Source organism: Pituophis catenifer, unplaced genomic scaffold, assembly GCF_029215685.1.
Source record: "Pituophis catenifer annectens isolate HBS135680 unplaced genomic scaffold, rPitCat1.0.hap2 SCAF_4, whole genome shotgun sequence".
NCBI lineage: Eukaryota > Metazoa > Chordata > Lepidosauria > Squamata > Colubridae > Pituophis > Pituophis catenifer.
The window spans coordinates 104,882,952-104,907,448 of record NW_027256884.1 but is presented as its reverse complement, the minus strand read 5'-3'; the positions used below and the strand labels follow the sequence as shown (position 1 = coordinate 104,907,448).

The 24,497-nt window shown below is 37.7% G+C and overlaps 1 protein-coding gene across 1 annotated transcript in view; it reads right to left on the bottom strand.

Moving 5' to 3' along the window:
• The window catches only part of SMAD9 (SMAD family member 9), a 43,174-nt gene extending 27,953 nt beyond the window's left edge, over nucleotides 1–15,221 (bottom strand). Inside the window, exon 1 of the mRNA XM_070943844.1 lies at nucleotides 15,112–15,221. The gene's annotated coding sequence lies outside the window, so the exon portion shown is untranslated. The remainder of the gene's footprint in view (nucleotides 1–15,111) is intronic.
• Between the last annotated feature and the right edge of the window lie 9,276 nt (nucleotides 15,222–24,497).

Below are 24,497 nucleotides of genomic sequence, written 5' to 3'. Positions count from 1 at the left end.
ATTTCCCGATCCCGGTGGGACAGGAAGTGACTTTTTTCCTGTCCCTAGCCTCCAGAGACTCCTAGAGAGGCTCCTACAGACTCCTAGAGAGGTTCTGGAGGCTGGGGTCAGCAAAAAATGTCACTTCCTGTCCCAGCGAGAGTTGGGAAATGGGCACTTTCAGCCTCGTAGGGCCTCCAAGGGAGTGGGAAAGGCTGTTTTCTCCCTTCCCAGATACACAGAGAGGATCTGGAACCAGGTAAGAAAGAAAAACGGGCCTACCAGGCCATCATGTGCCAGGACTGGGGGGGAGGGGCTTACGCACGCATGCGCGTGGGCACGTGCATGCGCGACCCTCCCCCTCCCCCCTTCTCCTGGCACGCGATGGCAAAAAGGTTAGCCATCACTGGACTAGAAGGACCAACACTCTGTATCAGATAGACTGTTAAGTCCCTATGAGATACAATGCAAGCCACACAAGTTTGTTCACAGCTGCAAATTTTATGTCATGTATATAATTTCCCACCCAGATCATGGGGTCTGCAGTAATAAAACTGGTCAGGAAGAAAAAATACTTTATACATAATTCATAGTACCTGCAGATTATCTTTTTGCCTGAAGACAGCTAAATCCTTTACCTCTTCCAAAAAACCCTGAACGCACAATTTGTCTATTTGAGAAAAACCGAACACACAACTTGTCTATTTGAGAAATGAATTTTTTTGAGTGTTCACTCTTCAGGGCAAACCAGAATAGATTTCCACAGTGGTTCAGCCATTGTGCTAAGCAATAATGATTTTGGATTATCAGAATGTGGGAAGCAATCCACCATGGTTTCTAATGCATGGTTATAGCACTTGGCTTAGTTTTACTATTTGCAATCCAGGCAACAATGGCTTGATTAAAAATATAGTTAACTAAATGATTTTGCTTTAAGTTTGAACACAGTAATAAATCTGCATCTGAGGGGGGGGGAACTAGGTGCCCAAAATCTAGGAAACTGGGTGGAACATACATTTTAATAAATAAATAAATTGTGCTAATGAAGACAGCTGTCAAAGGAATTGATGAATGTTATTCATTAATACCATACTGGCCTAATTCCCTATTGAATAATATTGAACAGTATAAAATATACTTGGAAAAGCCTAAGGAGATTGATAAAATGATAGCCTAACTGTTTTCATCCTAATTCTTAATTGCAACCGCTTTCTACAGTTCTATGCAATTTTCTAACGTTACAAAAGTGATTAGAAAATATGGCAAACATGGAAGAAGTTAAACAAAGAAAATAGTTATTGAATGTTACAACTTTGCTTTACAAAAGGGGTAGGCAACCTAGTGCTTGTAGAAACCAATAGTTGCAGAGCCCTTTCTTATCTGACTTTTAAAATTATTATATATTTTAAGATATTAGTATATTATTTTGATTAAAATAACATGAAATGAGGAGTTGGCATGCTGCAAGGCAAACTACCAGTCTTCCATTTCATCTTTATTTCAAAAAAATGACCTTGTTTCCATGTCAACATTCTTAAAATGGTGCATGGTTGCATCTTCTAGCATTCTCAGCCATCATGTGTTATGGTAATCCTGAGACCTCAAGACTAATATATCTGGAGGGAATTATATGAGGAAATCTAAATTAAGACGTAAGAATTGTCTTCCTTAAAGCAAAACTGTGACTCATTTATTTCAGTCTTAAGAAGCCCAACCCATTATTATGGCTGGTTGCACAGTCGGCCTGATGTTTAGACTGGACTTAGTATTTTTTTCTACTTATTAAGTCCTTCCCAAGGACCTGGGATAGGTATCTGTTGTTTAGTAATATTAAAGATTCTGTCACAGAAACTAAGATGTTCAAAGTAAAGCTGCCTTTTGCAACTGCCATAGTGACTTCGTCAATGCCGATAGTGTTCAACTGGTTTCTCCCATGTTTTTGAACTACATCAAAGGAACCTATTACTTTTGGTACCATCTTTGCTATTTTTGCCACAGTCATTCTTCTTCTATTTGCAGGCCTTTGTGTTGTGTGATTTTTTGACAGTTTTCTTCTGCTGGCTCCAGGCATTGCAACATCCATTATCCAAACGTTTTGTCTTTATTTGGGGTATTAAGTGGCAGGTGCTTGTATATTTGAACTGTAAAGTCCCAGAGAACTTGAACGTCTTCATTTTCTAACACTTTGTTTAGTTTGTGATTCTATCAGTTCTTGCTTGTAGACAAATATTATTTCTTGCAGATAATCCAATGTATCATAGTTGCTACAATGTCACGCCTTTATTTGTTGTCAGTCTGTGTGATCTTCTTGCAGCAACTAACTAGGTGGTCCATTGGTCCAGCTTCCTTGCAGAGGCACCATTTTCTTTCTGCTGCTTTGTTCTCAATTTTGCCTTTGTACGCATTTGTTCTTAAGGCTTGATCTTGTGTAGCCAGAAATAGCCTCTTACTTGAGCTCTGTCTCTTACTTTAACTTTCTTGCTTTTAGACATTGAACCATTGCTTTTAAGTCATCTTGTTATTTTCTGCTTTGCTTATTTTTTTAACGTACTGGCCATGTAATGCTTTGCTTTCCCATGCCTCTTTTCTCTTTTTCATTTGGTCTTTCTTGTAGGCCAGTCTGGTCTCTCCGGTACTCAGTAAGCCTTCCTGGCATACTTCAGTGTATCCTCTTCCCTGACTTTCAAATAATTCTTCCAATGCTTTCATTAGTAGAGTCTGTCAACATTGCTGCATTGATGAAGGATGTGATTCATTGTCATTATTTTTCTGGTCTTCTTATCAAAGGTTTTTAGCTCTGCTTAGGCCCAGTCCAATATTCCAGCTATGTATTTAATGACTGGAATTGCATAGGTATTAATTGCCTAAATGATCTTCTTCACTCTCATGACATATTCATTCTTTTTCATATCAGTGTACCTGATGTTGCCAGCTTGAAGGATGCCCAGGTATTTGTAGCAATCTTCTTCATCCAGACTCTTGATATTATTTCCATAAGGCATCTTGATTCTTTCCGTTTTTACTATTTTTTCCTGAGTGATGGTAAAGGTGGCACTTTTGACAGTATTGATCAGCATTCTATTTCAGATGGTGTTTTTCCATACAGGTTCAGATAGTCCATGTAAATAAAGTGGAATAGCCTGGCATTTGTTTTTTATATTTAATAACAATTGCCTGACTTGTTCAGTATTGGTGACAGATTAATTAGTGCAATGACAAAGAGTAGTGGGGAGAGTGAATATCCTTGAAAGATTGATATAAAACTTTCTTAGTTTAATATGTAGACCAGCAACCATAATATTACAATATTGGCATCTTTTAATACTGGTACTAGCTGATTCTTTGTAAGAAGCTTCAATGCAAGCAACCTTATTCTTTGTTTTTGTTATTCTTATTTTTTTGTTTTTGTTTTCTAAATTGTTTATTTCAATTCTTCTGTTTTAGTTAGAGATTTTTCTTTCTGAGCAGAAGGCAGAGGAGATGGTGCCAGGTTTAGGAACAAAAACAGCTCAATAACTATGCTTACTTCCTCGATTGTTGATTCATCCTAGTTTGCTTTTACATCTGAATTACTTCTGGCAAGGCTCAGATTTCTTTGTCTTGGGTAGATTTTGCAATTCTTTAATTCTGCTTCTGTGAATATTTTATTTTATATTATAAATTCATGTTGATCTGCTAACCACTGTTCTATTATTTCAGATTCTGGATGTTATTCTTTCCAGAACTGGTACATTTTTTTTCAGATATCCTCTTTTCATTGGACTTGATTTGTGTAACAAATAATCTTTTTTTTTCAATCTTTATATATTTGCAACAGATCAACAACTTTTTTCCAGCGGCCCTGGTTGCTCAGCCAACAGTCCAGAGCTCTGTAGCCAAATTGTCACCAAATGCCCAGGAACTCCAATACCTAAGCATGCTTCTTGTTTACCTAGGTGATGACTGATCCTTTATGGGTTTCTGTAAATTACATCTCACCATATTGTTTATGGGGGATACACTGTCTGGGTTTTCAGATTGAAATCTGTTCTATATGATTGGTATAGCTCTCATCTTTCTCAGAGCACACAACCCCCAAAATTATGTCAATACCCTTCATGGGTATTATTATCATCATCATCACCATCATCATCTGTTCAAAAAAGATAATAAGCTTAGGCTTGGTGTTGGCATTTATATGCATCACGTTCTTCCAAGGAACTAGTATTTTGTAATTGATGTAGCATAAGTATGGATTCAGTGTGGCCATTTGCGATTGACAGAATAATATTTTATCAATGCACAGATTTTGTAAGGGCTATCCAAAATTTTTTGGTATGACACCCATTATGCCGATAAACACTGGGACCATCACAGCCGTTTTATGCCATAATCTTTCAACTTTGATTTTCAGATCTTGACACTTTGTAATCTTCTCCAACTCTTGTCTTATAATTTACTATCTCCTGGTATTGCCACATCAATCCAGTTTCTACTTTTCAACCACAATTAAACCTGTTGTGTTATGAGCCAAATCTTTATTAGTTTGTATTCAGAAATCCTATATTTTAACCTATTCATTTTTACTTCTTTTTTTTTTTTTATTGCAAAAGTTTTACAATTACATTTTCACCCCTTTTTTCACCCCCCCACCTCCCTCCCCAAACTTCCCATCCTCCCTAACCCTCCCTAACCCTCCCCCCCCAGACTTCCCTATTACATACTCATAACTAATAACACTAATATATAAACCTGAACCCATCCCTCCCCCTATATAATTTTTCCTCTTTGTCTCTTTACATTAAAATATTTCTAATACATTATTTTCAAATAAAAGCTATTTGATACTTTCTAGTTTGGTATTTGTTCTGAACATATTCTATCCACCTTTTCCATTCCCATTCATAAGTCTCTTGTGAACAATCTTTTAAATACGCTGAAATCTTCGCCATCTCTGCAAAACTAGCCATCTTCAAAGTCCATTCCTCGATAGTAGGCAAAGCTTCATTCTTCCAATATTTACCTATCAACAATCTTGCTGCTGTTATCATATACAATATTAGTTTTATTTCACCCCGTGTAAAACCCTTAACTATACCCAATAAAAACAATTGTGGAGAAAATTGAATTTTTTTCTTCAAAACATTCTGCATGACCCACCAAATTTTTATCCAAAAAGCCTTAACTTTCCTACAGGTCCACCATACATGATAATACGTAGCATCCAAACATTCGCATCTCCAACATTTTGGCTGAACATTAGGGTACATACATGACAACTTTTTAGGATCCAAATGCCATCTATAAAACATTTTATAAAAATTTTCCCTCAAATTCTGCGACTGTGTGAACTTAACATTCTGAACCCAAATTTTTTCCCATGTTTCCAACATCACTGGTTCTTCAAAATTTTGTGCCCACTTAATCATACAATCTTTAACTAATTCAGTTTCTGAGTCCCTTTCTAACAAAACATTATAAAGCCTTTTAATATGCATTGGACCTTTCTCTCTTATATGTCTAACTAATTCTTCCTCATGCAATATAATACCAGTTTTTTGGTCCTCTTTCCATCTCAATTGTAATTGATTATATTGTAACCAGGTTAAATTAATCCCTTCGTCCAACAGTGTCTGCAATGTCTTCAGCTGCCATCTGCCCGCATCTGTAAAAAGAACCTCTTTGTATAAAAACCCCCCGAGTGACATTATATTTGTATTCCACAAGGTATGACCAAGATCCAGCCATAGCGGTATTTTATAATCCCATTTGAGTCGGTGCTTCTTCCAAACTCTCATCAAAGAATCTCTGAGTATATGACTTTTAAATACTTTATCAACTTTATCATCATGAAATAAGTAAGCATGCCATCCAAATTCAAGATCAAAACTTTCTGCATTCAATATTCCAGCCTTCTTATTTCCAAACCAATCGCTTGTTAAAGTTAAAGCTGCTGCATCATAATATAACTGTAGGTTTGGGAGTTTAAGACCTCCTCTTTCTGGAACATCTTGCATAATTTTCAATTTCACTCTCGGCTTTTTCTCGTTCCAGACAAACTTATTCACGCCAGACTGCCAGACTTACAATTGTTTATCACTTTTAAGCACCGGAATCATTTGAAACAAAAACAGAAATCTTGGCAAAATATTCATCTTAACTGCTGCTATTCTTCCAAGTAAAGACAGTTGCAGCTTTTTCCAAGTCTCCATGTCTTTCTGAACCTCTCGCCACAACACCTCATAATTATTTTGAAACAATTTCATATTTGATTCTGCAACCTGAACTCCAAGATATTTTACCTTAGGTACAATTTCAAAACCTGCCCTCCTTTCAAGCTCATGTTTACGATCTTGTGTCATATTCTTAACTATCATTTTAGTCTTTTTTGAATTCAGTCTAAAACCTGAAACTCTACCATAGTCTTGTATAATGTCGTTCATCAGGATTGTTGATTCCATTGGTTGTGATAGGGTAACAACCAGATCATCTGCAAATGCCTTTATTCTATAATCCTCTTGCCTTATCACTATGCCTTTCAGAATTTTTGAGTCCCGTATTGTATTTAGCAAGACTTCCAATGTTAAAATAAATAAAAGTGGGGACAACGGACATCCCTGTCTTGTTCCTTTTTCAATTTTAAACTCTGTCGTCAAACTTCCATTAATAATAATCTGTGCTTTTTGCTCTTGATAAATTGCTGAGATCGCCTGTATAAATTGGTCCCCAAAGCCCATCTTTTTTAAAGTCTTTAGTAGAAAATTCCAATCCACTCTATCAAAGGCCTTCTCCGCATCCAAAAAAACCAGCACTGCAGAAATCTGTTTATTCTTATCAAGATATTCCAATAAGTCTATTACTTGCCTTACATTGTCCTTCATGTATCTGCCCTCAATAAATCCCGCTTGGTCCTCATGAATCACTTTTTGGATTACTGGCATCAACCTGTTGGCTAACACCTTCGCATAAAATTCAGTTTTACTTGATTAAATCTGGGGGACTTTTTTAGAAGTTTCTGTGGAAGAGGGAAAGGAAAAAGAACTTCCCTCTTCAGAAAAACTAGCTTACGTGGCACGATGGCTTCAAAGAAGCAGGAAGGGAAGGCATCAGGGGGGGGATCCCCCACACACAAACATCAAACGCAACTTCCCCCTGCTCAACAGCTACAAACTCAGAAAAAAGAATTTGATGTGGGAGATTTAAAAGAATTTATTTCTAAAACTTTGGATGATAAATTTCAAGAATCTCAACAGGAAATAGATTGTAAACTTCAAAAATCACATGAGGAATTTTTGCAGGAAATTAATGAAGTTAAAGACATGGTGAAACAGAATCAAAATATGGTGACCAAAAAAATATCAGAAGTGGCGTCTGGCCTGGCAAATTTTATTGGGAAAGTTGATTTTAAACTTGAAGAATTCAAATCAGAAGTTAATGTTAGGATGAAAGATAATGACTATAAAAATGATGAAGTTGACAATAAAATGCAGAGAATTGAAGATGAGATTGTCATGATACAATTCCGGGCGATGGAATTTGCCATACGGCTTCGGGGAATTCGAGAGGAGGAGAGACAGGATTTGAGACAAGTTTGCTCTGAAGCCCTGGCTAAAATTTTACAAGTTAATCCTGATTTGGTATTTCATAAAATAGATAAAATCTACAGAGTGAACTCTTGGGTGGCCAGACAAAGACAACTGCCTAGAGATGTGGTCATATACTTTACTGAGAGAGAAATTAGAAATGAAATCCTCCAAAAATCTTTTCACACCTCTGTACAAGTGGGGGGCTCACGACTTGTAATTTTTAAAGAATTACCTCCTAAAATGCTGAAAGCTAGAAAGGAATTTGGTTTTCTTGTTAAGGAATTGAAAGATTTACAGATACCCTTCCGGTGGGATGCACCAGCTGGGATAATTTTTAGATATAAGGGAGAAGGATATCGGTTGAATACCGTGGAGAAGGCACAACATTTTTATAGTACTATTCTTAAGGAAAGAACACCATCTCCACGTACATCTACAGTTTTGGAGATTAAGGAGAGTGAAGAGAGGCAATTGGAAGAACAGTCTAAGCAGGAATTAGAAGTGCAAGGTGCAGAAGGAGGTTTTCTGAGTGAGCCCTTGTTGGATTCTTCTCCAATTTTGGATTTGATTCAGTTGACTGAAGTTAAAGATCAACGTATAACTAGAGCTCAATCCAAGTTACTTAAACAAAAGCAACAACAACAACAGGAAAGACAAGACAAGAAGGCAGCTAAGAGTACCCCACAAGAGAGTGGAGCTATGGGAGGAGCAAGATCGAAGCTCTTGGATGAACTTCAAATATTTTGCTCTGCGCTCCAGAAACAGGCTGATGACTCTTAAGTGTCTATCTTGGAATGTTAATGGGTTGAATTCAGCACAGAAAAGGAAGAAATTATTTACATATTTGAAACAATTTAATAATGATATAATATGTTTACAAGAAACGCATATTACAACTCAAGATCAAAAATATTTGATAAACTCAAAATTAGGAGCACATTATATATCTTCAACTTCGCAGAAAAAGAATGGTGTGGTTATTTATGTAAATAAAAAATTAACAGCAAAAGTTATAGAAGTAGATCAAGATGGTAGGTTTGTAGCAATTGAATTGCTCACTGCAAATGGTCAAATTCTTTTGATTGGAATTTATGCTCCCAACCAACAACAGGATTATTTTTACAAGATGTTACATACTAAAATATTGCAATGGGACTATAGATCTATTTTACTTATGGGAGATTGGAATGGAGTAATTGATTCTAAATTAGATAAAAAGAGCTTGGCAAAGTCTAGAATTAGACTACCGCAGACCTTTTTTGATATGAAACAAGATATGGAACTAAAAGATGTTTGGAGAATACATAATCCAAATGAATTGGATTACACTTTCTTTTCCGATAGACATAGATCCTTTTCTAGGATTGATTTTATCCTGTTGTCAAATGATCTACTTGTTAAGACAAAAAGAACAAAGATTTTTCCAAGAACTTTGACGGACCATAGCCCTGTATGGATAGAAATCGAGATGGATAAGGTTGAGAGACGTTCTTGGAGATTAAATGAGAACTTGTTTAGATATGAAAAAAATACAATAGAACTTAAAAAGCATTTGAAAGAATTTTTTGAAATAAATTTGAATAAAGGTACTCCAATTGAAATTGTTTGGGACGCAAGTAAAGCTTATATGAGAGGGGTACTTATCTACATGAATTCTAAACATAGACTGTTCCGACAAAAGAAAAGATCTGAGTTGGAAATGGAAATAAAAAATAAAGAACAGTTACTTATTAAAAACCCAACAGATGAAAGAATACGAAGCGCTATAAAACTTTTGAAAGACCAATTTCAAATGCTTATGGCAGAACAAGTTGCAACAAGTTTACAATACGCGAAGCATAATACATTTTGCAACGCTAACAAACCGGGCAGATGGTTGGCTTACACACTGAGGAAAAAACAAAGTATACGGACTATTGATAGTATTGACATTGGAGGGAAAGAAATTTTTCAACAAAAATTAATTAAAGAAGCTTTTGTGGATTATTATACTAAATTATATGCCAAAGAAGAGGTGCAGAATGGACTTATAGAAAAATATTTAAAGGATAAGAGAGTTACAAAAATTACTGATCAACAAAAGGAAAGAATGAATTATCCTATAACAGAGGAGGAGATAATAGCAGCAATTAAGCAGCTAAAAACAGCCAAAGCTCCTGGCACGGATGGTTTGACTGCAGTGTATTACAAAACTTTACAAGCTGAAATGGTGGGACAACTTAGAGATTTATTTTGCAATATTCAACAAGGGGGTAGAATACCCCCATCTTGGACAACTGCTTATATATCTTTGATACCAAAGGAACAAGTTGGTCCTAAAAAACCAGAGAACTACAGACCAATATCTCTTTTGAACAACTTCTTCAACTATATGTTCCCACCAATTTTTCATTACTGGAATATTTTGACAGATGTTCCAGTGAATCAGTTTAGCAATTGTGTTATGTCATTATTTATAATCTGTTTTTGTGATTTTCTTGCAGGATCTGAGTATATGTTCTATTGTTTCTATTTCTTTGCACAATCTAAACTTTGAATAATGATAATAATAGAATAACAAGAGTTGGAATGGCCTTGGAGGGTCTTCTAATCCAACCCCCTGTTCAAGCAGGAAACCCTAAATATTTCAGACAAATGGTTGTCCAATCTCTTCTTAAAAACCTCCAGTGCTGGAGCACCCAAAACTTCTGGAGGCAAGCCGTTCCACTGATTATTTGTTCTAACTGTCAGGAAATTTCTCCCTAGTTCTAAATTGGTTCTCTCCTTGATTAGTTTCCACCCATTGCTCCTTGTCATCCCTTCAGGTGCATTGGAGAATAGGTTGACCCCCACTTCTTTGTGACAGCCCTTTAGATATTGGAACACTGCTATCATGTTACCCCTATCCTTGTTTTTATTAAACTAGACATACCCAATTACTGCAAGGGGACTTCAATATGGTTTAGCCTCCAGTTCCCTAATTATCTTTATTGCTCTTCTCGGCATTCTTTTTAGAGGCTGAAGGTCTTTTTTATTTCTTGCTGACCAAAACTGGATACAATATTGCAAGTGTGGTCTTACCAAGGCATTATAAAGTGGTACTAAAACTTTATGTGATTTTGATTATATCTCTCTGTCAATGCAGCCTAGGACTGCATTGGCTTTTTTGGCAGCTGCAGCACACTGCTGGCTCATATTTAAGTGATTGTTCACTAGGACTCCAAGATCCCTCTTGCAGTTACTATTATCGAGCCAGATATCACCTATTCTATATCTGTGCATTTGGTTTTTCTTGCCTAAATATAGAACCTTACTTTTCTAAACATTGAATTTTATTTTGTTAGATAAGCCTCGTTGTTCAAGTCTGCAGAAATCCTTCTTTATCTTGAGCTTATCTTCTCGACTATTGGCTATCCTGACAGCTTGCTGTCATCTGCAAATGTGATGAGTTTCCCTTCTATCCCCTTCTCTAAATCATTGATAAAAATATTGAAGAATACTGGGCCCAAGACAGAGCCTTGGGGTACCCCACAGCATGCCTCCCTCCATGTAGATGTAATTGCATTGAAGATTACGTGTTGAGCGTGGTTGGTCAGCCAGTTATGAATGCTGTCTAGCCCACATTTTTCTATCTTATCACATAGTAAGTTCTGGTCTATTTTATTAGATTCCTTATTTAAGTCCAAGTATTATATCCACACCATTTCTCTGGTCTACTAATTTTGTCATCATCATCTGATGATTTTTCAATTCTGGCTTTGATTGTATTAGTTTGAATAACTTGGCCTTGTGCCCAGTCTTCAGGTTTTTTTTAATGTTTTAATGTTCCAGTGCTAAATCATTTCAGGGTTTTATCTTTATCCACTTCCCCCTCAATCTTTTTTCGTAAAAAAAATGACCATGAAATGTTTTCCTTGCCAGTATTCTCTTTTTGTTTTCATTATATAATTTTGATATTCACAATTTGCTTCCTGTACACTCAGTAAGTTCCAATTTTTAATTGCATCAATGCTTGCTCTTGACTGTCTTTTATATAATAGCCAATGCATATTTTTCTTCTTCAACAGTTTGACCTGAAGTAAACATCTGTTTCTATTTCTGAAGGGAAGGTATGATCTATCAATATCATGGGGATGTAATGCGTATGAATAGTCATCAGTTTTCTTGTTTTTTGGTCCAATTATTATTTATTTATTATTACTATTTCACATTTGTTATAGCACTCTATTCCCAATAGCCTACAGTGCAGTAAAAGTTTTAAAAATTTACCACACTGTAGTAAGATAGTAACATTTCACAATATTTCCAAGTCATTATGTCTTATTTACATAACTCTGTTTTCCAGTAGAAAGTGGTTAGAACAAGTGGTGGGTTGCCCCCAGTTTGGACCGGTTCTATAGAACCAGAAGTAAAACCGGCGGGAGGCTCCTCCCACCCAACCTGACATCATCAGAATGCTTCTGCGCATGCACAGAAGAGCATGCACACGTGAGCGAAGGTAGCGTGCGCAGCCCTGCTGCAAACTGGTAGTAAAGGTAAGTAGAACCCACCCCTGGTTTAGACCAGGGATGTCAAACTGACAACCCATGGGCTAAATGCGTCAAGCGCAGGTCACGCCCACCTCAGCTCCGTGAAGGGGGGAAAAGTCACAATACTTCACGTGACGGCATGACATGATGAGTTTGACACCATGGGTTAGACTAAAAGCAAGATATGATCACACATAGCTGAGAGCCAGTATCATTGTAATAGTTTTATTGAACAAAATAATAATATTGAACAAAACTGGTTCATATCATGAGCAAGCATAAACCACAGTGGCTAGTTCACACAACATGTGAAGCCGAATAAATCACATTAATCACTTCACTCTATTTGTTAACCCAGTCACAGTAGTTTAAATTCCTATCGCCATATATCCATTTTAGAATTAAGGTCTCCTGCTTCCGATAGGGAAATGAAGTTTTCTTTACACTAGATTGATAGATTTCAACTATAAAGATGAGAATCCTTTGTAATGCTTTGTTTGTGAGAAACACTGCAAACTGCAATGTCATGTTACTCAAACTAGTATCAGTTTTATGATCGTACAATATATTTAATCCCACAAAGAATAGATATATTGCTGCTGCTTTGAAATGGTTTTTAATTATAATGAAATAGTCTGTGTTGTAGTGGTAATATGGAATATCATCATGCCAAATGACCAAGACGTAGGTTGTATACAAAGTCTTGATTAAATAGGAATGAGATTAGTTAGCATCTAAAATTGCTTTTAGATACATTCACTTGGTGGTTTTTGCAATATTTACGTATAGGTACTATTGTAGTTGATTCACTCAGTCATTTGACTTAAACCAACTCCATTTTAAAAGTCAAATATAAATAACGGTTTAGTATTTAAGAGTTGCCACAGCAATTTATGAATCTGGATGGATTAAATTACAATTTATTTGAACTATAATCATTGTTTTTCACTTCACTAAAAACTTAATGTCTAAATTATTGCTCTACTATATCCTTTAAACTCTAAAACTCTCTTTTGAATCACTTATTTTCATAATTCTTAGTTACAAAATAACAAATATTTTCTTATCTGCAGTGCCCTTCCTGGACAACTGCAAACTTGGCTACATTTCAAGAACCTGTACATTATTTCCTATGTCTCTGGGCCATAAGATAATTCATTCATAGAGAGAGAATTACAGGTTTGTAATTTGTTCTCTTAGCTGACAATGTAATTTGTCTACAGAATGTAAATGTCAACCTGATGATAGACTCATACATTGCTTCTCTACTCACAAAAGTCATAGAACTTTAACAGTTCAAGTAATTTTTTTAAATAAAGACTAATGTTTCAGATATCAGTAAAGGGAATCAGCGCAAAATGCTGAAATGCCCAAATGTCCTGCTTCCTTTCATATGAGGAGTGTGGGAAAAAACCCTGAAACTTTGCAGAGGTTAAGAATTTATCTGTTACTAAGTCTTCCACAATCAAAGAAATTCTGTGGTTTCATCCAGTCACGTGTGTCAATGACAAACTCCCATAATTTCAGTTTTGCAGAATATAGTTTGTCTTTTAACCAGAACTTTGAGGAGCCAATTGTAAGAGAGGTTCTGAATATACATTCAGCCCACTACAGTTTTCACTGTCAATGCAAAGCCCGTTGCTCCATTAAACCAGAATCATGTCTGAGTTTCTCCCACATTTCTTAATTTTCAGCATTTTAATTTAGGTTTGGTGGTTTCTATTAAGAATTAAAAATATTTGTTTTTTCTATTTTTCAGACAGATCCTTATCTCCCTTCTGGCCATGCCCAGACTTTGGCTTAGAAACCATGATCACAACTAAGATGTTAAACTTTGGTTCAGATGACGTTATTTATGGAATTGACGAATTCTGGGACCTTTAGTATTCAAAGTCTTTAACAGCAAACTGGAAAAGGTCTTCTAGCCCTATTAATACTATTATAAAAGAAATCAGCATTTATGGTGACTCAAGACTCCTGACGTTTGTTTCTAAATATAATTTTTCTCTCTTAACGACTTGATTTTATAGACAGATAACCTCTAGAAGTTGAAGAGCAGCCTAAGGAATTATTTTCCGGCACGAACCCTTACGCTTTCGTTCTTAATTTAGAAAGCAGAGAAAGAAATCAAAATAGAGGCTGAAGAGCGCTTGACAGCGGTTAACTAGCCATAAAAAACGTTTCGCGTTGAGCCCCTCCTTCCGATCACAATACTGGCGTCAGTTTGTCTCCTATATCAATCCTTCCACCCCCCCCTCTCCATTCCTTCCTTTCTGCATGGATGTGGCGCGTTTCTAAGAACACCGAAAGGAGGACAAGCCCTCGATTATGAGGGGAAATATTTCCAAAACAATGTCGACCATTAAGAATAAGAGCAAGTCACTGCACGGTCAACTCTTTTATCATTCTACTTTTTATGAATGAATAACCTCGATTGCTTGGAGGAGCCCCCACCCCCACCCCCACTCTTTTGTTTTTGGGAGTCCGCCAGCCTCGCCTAACCCCAGGAGTTTCACACAGGTCGCTCTAAAGTAAAGGCCATTCTGTGGAAAGGTTTCCTTCTCGAATAAAACAGACAGACTTCTCACAAGTGTCACAGGCTAACCAGCGTGAAGACTATTTCCTAAAATAAACTGTGTGCGTGTGCGCGCGCGCGCGTACTCACAGACACCTATCATAACCGAAGATCTTGTTTGGGGGGGGGGAGAGTAATGAAAACGCCCGGACATGAAAACAGCCAAAAGGAAACTGACGGCTGCCAAAGTCCCCTCGAGAGCCTAGTTCAGGCTTAAGAGCGCCTTGTCCGCCGAAGGGCAGGGCTGGGCACCACGTAGCTGCTGGTCGAGGAAATTGACGCCTGCAGTGCAGACAACGTAAACAGAGAGAGAAAGAGAGAGGAGCGAGAGAAGCAGACAACTTTGCGAAGGGCTACCCCTGAGGCAAGCTGCACACAAAACCCAAACTGGGCAGCCCGGCAAAAGTCTCCCGAGTGGAACTGACATTTCTTGCCCGAGGAAAATAAATAAACATATAAATGAGTTCAAACAAAAGCTTGGTACCTGCCCGTAGGTTGAACGCCTCAGCCGCCTGCCCTTCCCGCCGGATGCCCAGCCGTCGCCTTCCCGGGACTGCGCCAACTTCTTTGGAGCGAGTGGCTCACACTTCCCCCTCCTTCTAACGTGCGAAGGGACGCGGCTGCAGGAACTCGGCGGCGGCAGAGGCCAGAGCGAGAGCAGCAGCAAGCAGCCAGCCAGCCAGCCAGCCAGGGATCGAGCGAGCGAGCGAGGCGTCAGTCAGGCGGGAGCCTAGCAGCTTGTATTAGTGCGCCGACCTGGAACTCAGCCAGGAATCCCTTCTGAGTGGCTTGGCGGTCTGACTGACTGACGGAGTCTGGCTGCCTCGGGAGCGCGCTTGCGCGCACCTCTGAAGACCCTTCTGTCCAGGGAGAGGGAGGCGGAGGCGGAGGCGGCAGCCAAGGAAGGGGAATGAGGACGGCGAGAGTTTCTTTGCCTGACCCTCAAAGACTAGAGAGGAGAATGACTTGATTTTGTGATGATTGCCTGTACTGCAAGCTAAACGAGGGCTATGGATGGGTGGGTAGGCAGCCTGAAAGTAAGACCCGTAGGCTTGGACGGGGTTGGGCAACGAGCACTTGTCGAACTCTTTACCTGGAAAACCCCTAAGGAAGGGGCGCAGGCGCAGGATAGGGATAGGGATAGGGCGGACAGATGAGTATCGTTTTTCCTGCTCGGCCCAAGAATTTTAAGGAAACACCAATCATCGCGTCATTTTTCCCCCTTCTGACTCTTGGCCTTTAAAGGTGGGAATGGAGATTTTGCAATATCCTTCACCCAGGACTGGGGAGGGAATGGAGATTTTGCAGTATCCTTCCCCTGGAGTGGGATGGGAATGGAGATTTTGCAGTATCCTTCCCCGGAGTGGGATGGGAATGGAGATTTTGCAGTATCCTTCCCCTGCCATGCCCACCAAGCCACGCCCACCAAGCCACTTCCACAGAACCGGTAGTAAAAAAATTTGGATTTCACCACTGTGGGTGGGGGGGTGGGGGTGAGTGTATATTGGAAATTTAGTGTATTGAGACTCATGCTTGGATACTGCAAATAAACCTAAATATCCTTTCTGTCGCCCAACTGGAGGAGTGGGTAGGTTAGGATGTTTCCTCAAACATAGCAAATTCAATTTGGAAGGGCAAATTATGCATTGAATGGTGCCTCTGCAATTGGTTCCACTGTCGAATTGTTGTTACTATGAGGAATTACAGTACTCAGAATCTGCCTAACTTAAATCCAATATTGCAATTCCTGTGTTCTAGAACACAAGGGAACACTTTTTTCTGTTTGATATTCTATTAGGTATCCGAAAACTGATACAAATCCTTCAATATTGCCAAATTTAAATGTACCTCTCTACATAGACATTCTTCATGAAGCTTAATTTCTAATTGCCTGATGGTCCTTACTGCTTTTTCTAACCCTGTTTCAATGTTTTTAAAATTCTTCCTGAAGTGCAGTGCTCAAAAATAGATACATTACCTGAAGTGGGATCCAACCAAAGAAAAATGAAGTATTAAAGCCATTTGTTTTATGTCATTTGCAATTATTAGTGTGGCATTTCCCCTCCTTTTTTTGCATCTCACTGATGACTCATCCAATTGCAGTCAACCAGATGACCCAAATGGCCTTCCAGTAAAATCCAGTTTATATCTGTGTAAATTTGCACTGACCTCTAAATTTCATGCTGCTGTTTTCAGTTAATTAATTGACATTAGAGTAATTAAACTCTACTATAGATCTAATGATTTATAAAGATCATTTGGTATTTCCACTTTGCTCTTCCAGAATATTAGCTATCTTATCCAGTTTTGCAACATTTGCACTTATGATAAGAATGCCCTGTACCTCTTCCCCTAAATCATTAATACATAATGTAAGTAGAGGTTCTGGATTGGATTTTGTTAGCACCCCACTTGATATTTCATTCTGGTTTCATACAATATCATTGATTAGCATTTCTTCAATGTGATTGTCAAACAGTCCTTATCTATTCTTCATTTTCATGTCATCCAGCCCTCATTACTTTCTAAACATAATATTGCCAAATCCAGACAGTGATAAAAAAGAAATTTTCCTCACATTTATGACCTTCACTGGTCTGTAAAGAAAGGAAATAACTCTTTGTCACAGTTTCGCTTAGCAACCACTTTTCTTAATAACTGAGCTGCTGGTCCCAGTTGTAGTAACTAAACATGAACTACGTCTATTATTGTTGAGAACAAGTGAGCCTACAATAGTTAATGATGTCAAAAATGGTGAGAATGACCAAAGTTCTGAACACTGGGCAATATGTGTCCACATTATCACCAATATTAGCAAGTTGAGAGATGATTCATACAGCAAGTCTTTTGTATGCTAGTTTAAAACTGGAATACTTAAATAGACAAAGCTACCAAAAACAGTTAGTGGGGCATCTTTGTGTTAAAGCTAGCAGGATATGAAGATAGATTCTTAGCAAAATGCAGTTGAGTAGCTCAAACTGTAGATTTGATTGCTATATTCCAATTGTGGGAGTTATTCTACCAAGACCTCCATTATTAGCAAGCCTGTTTATTATACCTAATAAATCGTATTTACCTTCCTGTATTACGAACTTAAGCTCTTATATTCTGAGCTTTAGTGCAGACATAGGCAAAGATTGTGAAATCCATGAACCATTAATTCTGTCTGACTTTTATTCCAATATTTTTATATATTCTATAATAGCAAGTCTTTAAGATAATAATTTCAAGAATTTGACTATCAAGTACCACAAGTTGAAGTTTAATGTCCTCCTGACAACTTACCATGTTTGGCCAAACACATTTTTACTAGTACTTGTGAGATACAATGCTATGACAACAGTACATCACCTAATTAACTGAGGCCATGGTCCTACAAAACAAATATCTCCTGTTAATACCATTTTGGAAGCTAATCATTTATTTGTAATGCTTTTTCCTTTTCTGATCCTTTTCTATGAAAAAATGTATAAGACAAGCAATATAATAAATAGAGAGGACAATTCTATCTGTTTTTTGCAGTGTTATTTATCCAAACCTGCATAGACAAGGTACAAGGTTGGTGAAAATGACAGAATCAGTAGAGATGGCAAAATTAACTTGTTTGGTTAGAGAAGAAACAATAACTACATTTATTTGTGACTGGAATCCTGTTATGGACTTTTTGCTGAAAAGTGAGTATATGATTTATGGATTTGAAAATTAGAAAGAGCTTATGGAAAGAAAAATATGATGTATCCTTAGAGAAAGAGAATAAAATATAAATATATCTATAACCACTGTCAAGAAGATTGGAAGCTGCTTTAGAATCTTTTTATTCCCTTTTATATTTCTTTTTATGTATTTCCTTTTCACTTATTACTTCGTTATATTCTTCTTTAATTCAACATTTGTACTATTTTTAAATCTGTTGTACTCTTCAATAAAAATTATTTTTAAAAACATTTGGTGTGCCTTGATGACATTTTCATACAAATAATGCAGATTATGTAATTTGCTTTAGTTGCACTATGATGTAATTGATATATACTGTAATATATAATTCATGTCATGTCCATATTGATATTATGATGCATATAATGCCTTTTACGTTCCATGTACGCATGGATAACAAAAAGAAATAATAGGGGATTTGATAACTCTTAAGGGGATACTATGGCTCAGCAGTTAAACGTGCTGAATTTGTCAACTGGAAACTGACAGCCTAGATTCAAGATTTGAGGCTGTGCAACAGGGTGACTTGTTACTTGCCCCAGCCTCCTGCCCAACTAGCAGTTTGAAAGCATATAAATGTGAGTAAATAAATAAGTACCACTTCAGCAGGAAGGTAACAGCATTCTATGTGCCTCAGTATATAGTCGTGCTGGCCACATGACAGCAAAAGTGTCTTCAGACAACACTGAACTTCCTTGGCTAAGAAACTGACATGAGCACCACCCCCTAGAATGGGACACAACTGGACCTTTGGGGAAAACCTTTACATTTCCATTTTTTATAAGTCTTAGGTTCAAGTGCTTGAAAACTTTTATTTTTCATATTTCTGAACTGCCCATCTCCTTCAAAAAGAGACTCTGGGTAGTGTATGATATAACATTCTAGGGTTCCTGCTTCTGGCTATTACTCCCATCTATCATAGTATTCTTTATTGTATGATTCACTTCCTTATGGAGAATTGTTTTCTTTGTTGGTTTCTGTTATGGAGCATTCTTTCTTTGATCTGATAAATCCTACCCTCTCTCATCAGCTGAACGATGGCCACACTTTGCTCCTCTCCTTTGATTTTGTTTTTCTTCAAGGCTAACCACAATTTACATTTGCTGCAAATACACAGTATGCCAAATTGTTTTGGACAAGAACACAACATATCACAAGCATTTCAGGTCACAACCACAGAATCCCGTCTTTTCATCATCCTGAAATAGGAACATATAAACTATACCGATAGTAGAAGCATTATTGAAAGGCACACCACACACTTAGCATATGAACAGTCACATGTTTGATCTTGGCAAATCAAGGTGAAATCATGGTCAGAACATTTTGAGAGGGGCATTGTGGGAATGGAGAATTCAATCATGGGATGTTTCTGGATATTTTATATGAGCTATTTTTATAACAATATGCTTAAATTGGATCAATTACAAATCTAGGATTCATATAGCTTGCTAGGTTTCGCTGGTATTAAACTTGGTTTTTTTCGTACCAGTTATACAGACCAGTGGTGAAATGTAAAATTTGTTACTACCGGTTCTGTGGGCATGGCTTGGTGGGGGGGTTAATGTGACTGGGTGGGGCGTGGCCAACTTTTTTTTTTAAACTTTTAAAAGCATTTTTTCTACAACCTCTTCGAAGAGGTTGTAGAAAAATGCTTTTAAAAGGCTCTGACGATCCCAGCTGGCGTGATCATCAGAGGCTTTTTTTTTTTTACTTTTAAAAGCATTTTTTCAGCCAAAGAAAAAATGCTTTTAAAAGTTAAAAAAAAAAGCCTCTGATGATTGTGCGGCTCAGCTGGGCATGCTGGGGGGGGGAGGGATTTTTGCTACCGGTTCTCCGAACCACCTGCTGCCATCGCTACCGGATCAGGCAATCCGGACTGAATCGGGAGCACTTCACCCCTGATACAGACCTGATCTGTTTGATTAGTTAGTAGTTCATAGTATGGTACAAATCGGGAAGATGGAAAATGAAGCAAACTGATAACATGCAAACAATACAAAACCACAGCAGCATCTTTGTTAACTCTTGCTCATTTTAATGGGACCTCCATAATTTTTAGGTGGATTGTGCTCTATGAACCAGAGTTTCATTCAGACTGCATTGATGAATAGTTGCTTCTCAAAATAGTGATACCGTATGCCTCATACATTCTTTTAAAGTTTAACAATAGTAGATTTAAGTCATTTGTGCTGCCGTGTGTTTGTAAATTCTAAAGCCATGAGTCACTTTTGACGTCTTTCGAAATGTATCTTGTGTATCTTAATGGAAATAAATGTTCTTCTAGAGAGATCTGGTAAATGTCACCATAGTGTGGGGGGAAGGATGTCACAAACGTAGCTCTTCCAGGCTTCCCTTGCTTATCTTAACAGAATAAAAGAATAACAGAGTTGAAACGGACCTTGGAGGTCTTCTAGTCCAATGCCCTGCTCAAGCAGGAGACCCTATACCAGTGTTTCTCAACCTTGGTAGCTTGAAGATGGGTGGACTTCAACTCCCAGAATCCCCCAGCCAGCGCTGGCTGGGGGATTCTGGGAGTTGAAGTCCACCCATCTTCAAGCTACCAAGGTTGAGAAACACTGCCCTATACCATTCCAGACAAGTGGCTTCTTAAAAGCCTCCAGTGATGAAGCACCCACAATTTCTGAAGGCAAGCCCTTCCACTGATTAGTAACAGTAACAAAGTTGGAAGGGACCTTACAGGTCATCTAGTCCAACCCCCTGCTCATGCAGGAGACCTGTGCTAGGGATTTGAACCGCCGAACTGCCGACCTTTCTGATCGACAAGCTCAGTGTCTTAGCCACTGAGCCATCTAGTCAGGCTTAATTAATTGTTAATTAATTGTTCTCGCTATTAGGAAATTTCTCCTTAGTTCTAGGTTGCTTCTCTCCTTGATTAGTTTCCATCCATTGTTTCATGTCTTGCTTTCTGGTACTGTGGAAAATAGGTTGACCCCCTCTTCTTTGTGGCAGCCCCTCAAATATTGGAACATTTCTATCATGTCACCCCTAGTTCTTCTTTTCAATAGACTAGACATACCCAATTCCTGCAACTGTAGGATGAACCATGTTAGCCTCCAGGCCCCAAATCATCTTTGTTGATCTTTTCTGCACTCTTTCCAAAGTCTCAACGTATTTTTTATAATATGGTGATCAAAACTGGATGCAGTATTATAAGTGTGGTCTTACTAACTAAGGCTTTATAAAGTGGTATTAATGCTTCAGTGGGTCTTGATTCTATCCCTCTGTTAATGCAGCCTAGAATTGCACTGACTTTTTTGGCTGCTGCAGCACACTGCTAGCTCATATTTAAGTGATTGTTCACTAGGACCCCAAAATCCCCCTCACAGTTGCTGCTATTGAACCAGATTAATCTCTACCTATTTACATTTGTAAAACCTTATTTTTTTCTATATTGAATTACATTTTCTATATTTTGTTAGATAGGGACAGGGGTAAAATCCAGCAGGTTCGGGAGAACTAGTAGCAGAAATTTTGAGTAGTTTGGAGAACCGGCAAATACCACCTCTGGCTGGCTCCAGAGTGGGGTGGGAATGGAGATTTTGCAATATCCTTCCCCCAGGAGTTGGGAGGGGATGAGGATTTTGCAGTATCCTTCCCCTGCCACACCCACCAAGCCACGCCCACCAAGCCACACCATGCCCATCAAGCCACGCCCACAGAACTCGTAGTAAAAAAAATAGATTTCATTAGATAGGGCCCTGTTGAGATCCATCTGGATCTTGAGAGTATCTTCTGGGATGCTGGTATTCCTGCCAGTTTAGTGTCATCTGCAAATTTGATGAGTTCCCCTTCTATTCCCTCATCTAAATCATTTATGAAGATGTTGAAGAGTACTGGGCCTAAAATGGAACTTGGGGTACCCCACTGCTTATTTCCTTCCATGTAGATCTACGTAGTTTCATTAAGGATTACAGATTGAGTGTGGTTTGTCAGCCTGTTACAAATCCAACTGGTGGTGATATTGTCTATCACACATTTTCTTAGCTTACCAGAAAGTAGGTTGTGGTCTACTTTGTCAAATACCTTACTGAAATTGAAGTACACTGCATTTCATTGGTCCACTAATTTAGTCACTTTGTCAAAGAATGAAATAAGATTTGTTTGGCATGATCTGTTTTTGACAAACCCGTGTTGGCTTCTGGTATTAACTTTGCTTGCTTCTAGGTGTTCACAGATCTGTTGCTTGATTATCTTTTCCAGGATCTTCCCAGATATTGATGTCAGGCTGATTGATCTGTAGGTTCCTGGATCTGTTTTTTCCCCTTTTTTGAAAATGGGAATCACATTGTTGTTTTCTAGTCCTCAGTAAAGATATGGTACAATAGTTCCGAAATCACATCTGCCAGCTTCTTCAGAACTCTGGAATGTAATCTGTCAGGTCCCAGTGATTTGAATTGTCTAGAGCAGTATTATTTATCTTATTTGCCAATGACATTGTAAAGCTTTTAGTGTCCTTGATTCTAACTTAACAAAAACAAAGTGAATGACCAAATCTGACCTAAGGTTCAAAAACAATACCTGCATCAATCTAATGATAACTTACAAACAAGAAAGAATGATTGTCAAGTCTGCAGAGAAATATTACAACTAGTACAACAATACTTTCATAATCAAATTTGGTCCATTATCAGATAGATAAAGAACTACTAGTGAGATGCTCTGACATATTGAATTAGAATATACTCCTGTGTGTGTTTTCTTGGGGGTAGATTACCATGGACCCAATACACCACTCATTTAGATGAAGGATAGATATAGAAATTAGATGTAACTCCTTTTGTTAGTGCAAAATATCTTGCACTAAAGCTTTAGTCCTTAGTAAGTCTAGATTAGATTGGCAATTGATTAACTGAGCCATACTATATGCTAGAATGAAAAACATTCATATCCACAGAATAGGACTTACGAAATAAAATAAATTATGAGATCTTATGAAACTCAGTAGAATACAGTGTCAATGCAGCAGATTCAACACCAGCCCCCAAGATTTGTAATGGTCCCCATCCTGGTTTATTTAAATGAGATTTTAAGATTTGGCTTGATCCCAAAATCCTCTGTTAGGATCATTAAAAGACCTCTTCTATGGTGTTCTGGTTTTTCAAAATGCTGGGAGGTTTTGACATTTTATTCATTTTAAAAACAGAAAGTAGCAATTGTTGGATGAGTTCCAGCCCTTTCAGTTAAAATCAATCAATCTGTGGGTTTAATTAGAATTATTGTTTTCAGTTGCTATTTCTTTCTGAAATGGTTTTGTTTATTTTGCCTTAAACCACTATAGGTTCTGCAGCAACAAAAATTCCTCGTTCCTGCTTTGCACAAAAGAAAAACACAAAGGAGACAAAATCATATAAAATTATAATATCTATTTCATTCCTAGTAAATAAATGGGAAAAATGGACAAAATTCTTCACACCAGCTTTTGTTTGCTTGTTTTTCATCCCCGCTACTCTGAACAAGAATTGCAAAGCCAGTTTTATTTATTAATTTATTAAATGTACATGTCACTCATCTCACTATTGAAGCGACTCGGTGCTTGAGACAAGTGAAAGAACAGAACAAGCCTGATTGATTGGCTGATTTAACATGGGAAATTGCTACTAAAAAAAAAGAAAAGTTATGATCTAGAGTGGAGATTTAAGGGGTGCCAGGAAAAAGAACTCATCAGTTTGACTTCAATGTTTAGTGACTGACCAGGTATTCAATATTGAACTATTTGAGCAGAAGCCCAAAGGGAACATTTGATGTTCTTTATAGAATTATGATCTTTTCTAATTTTTTTAAAAAACATACATTTATTGATGTCTAAGGAAAATATGCTCGGACTTTTTTAATGGGTAAATGACACTCTCAACTTTCAGAGAATCGAGCATTCTGGACTAATACTGCTTCTCAAGTTTTATTCATAAGGCAGGGGAAAAAATTTCCCAGCCTCTGCATAGATTTTTCTAACAGCCTATGAATTCTTTGTCCTACCAGCTGCAGTAAATTTATTGAGGAAACTCAAAATGTAAAAGGCTGCAGAAAAAGCTATACGAAATAAAGATCCACTGATGAAAGCTCTGGGAAGACTTTGTTAACACTGAGCTTTTCACAGAGATTTTGTTGTCGTTGTTGTTGATGATGATAGACATC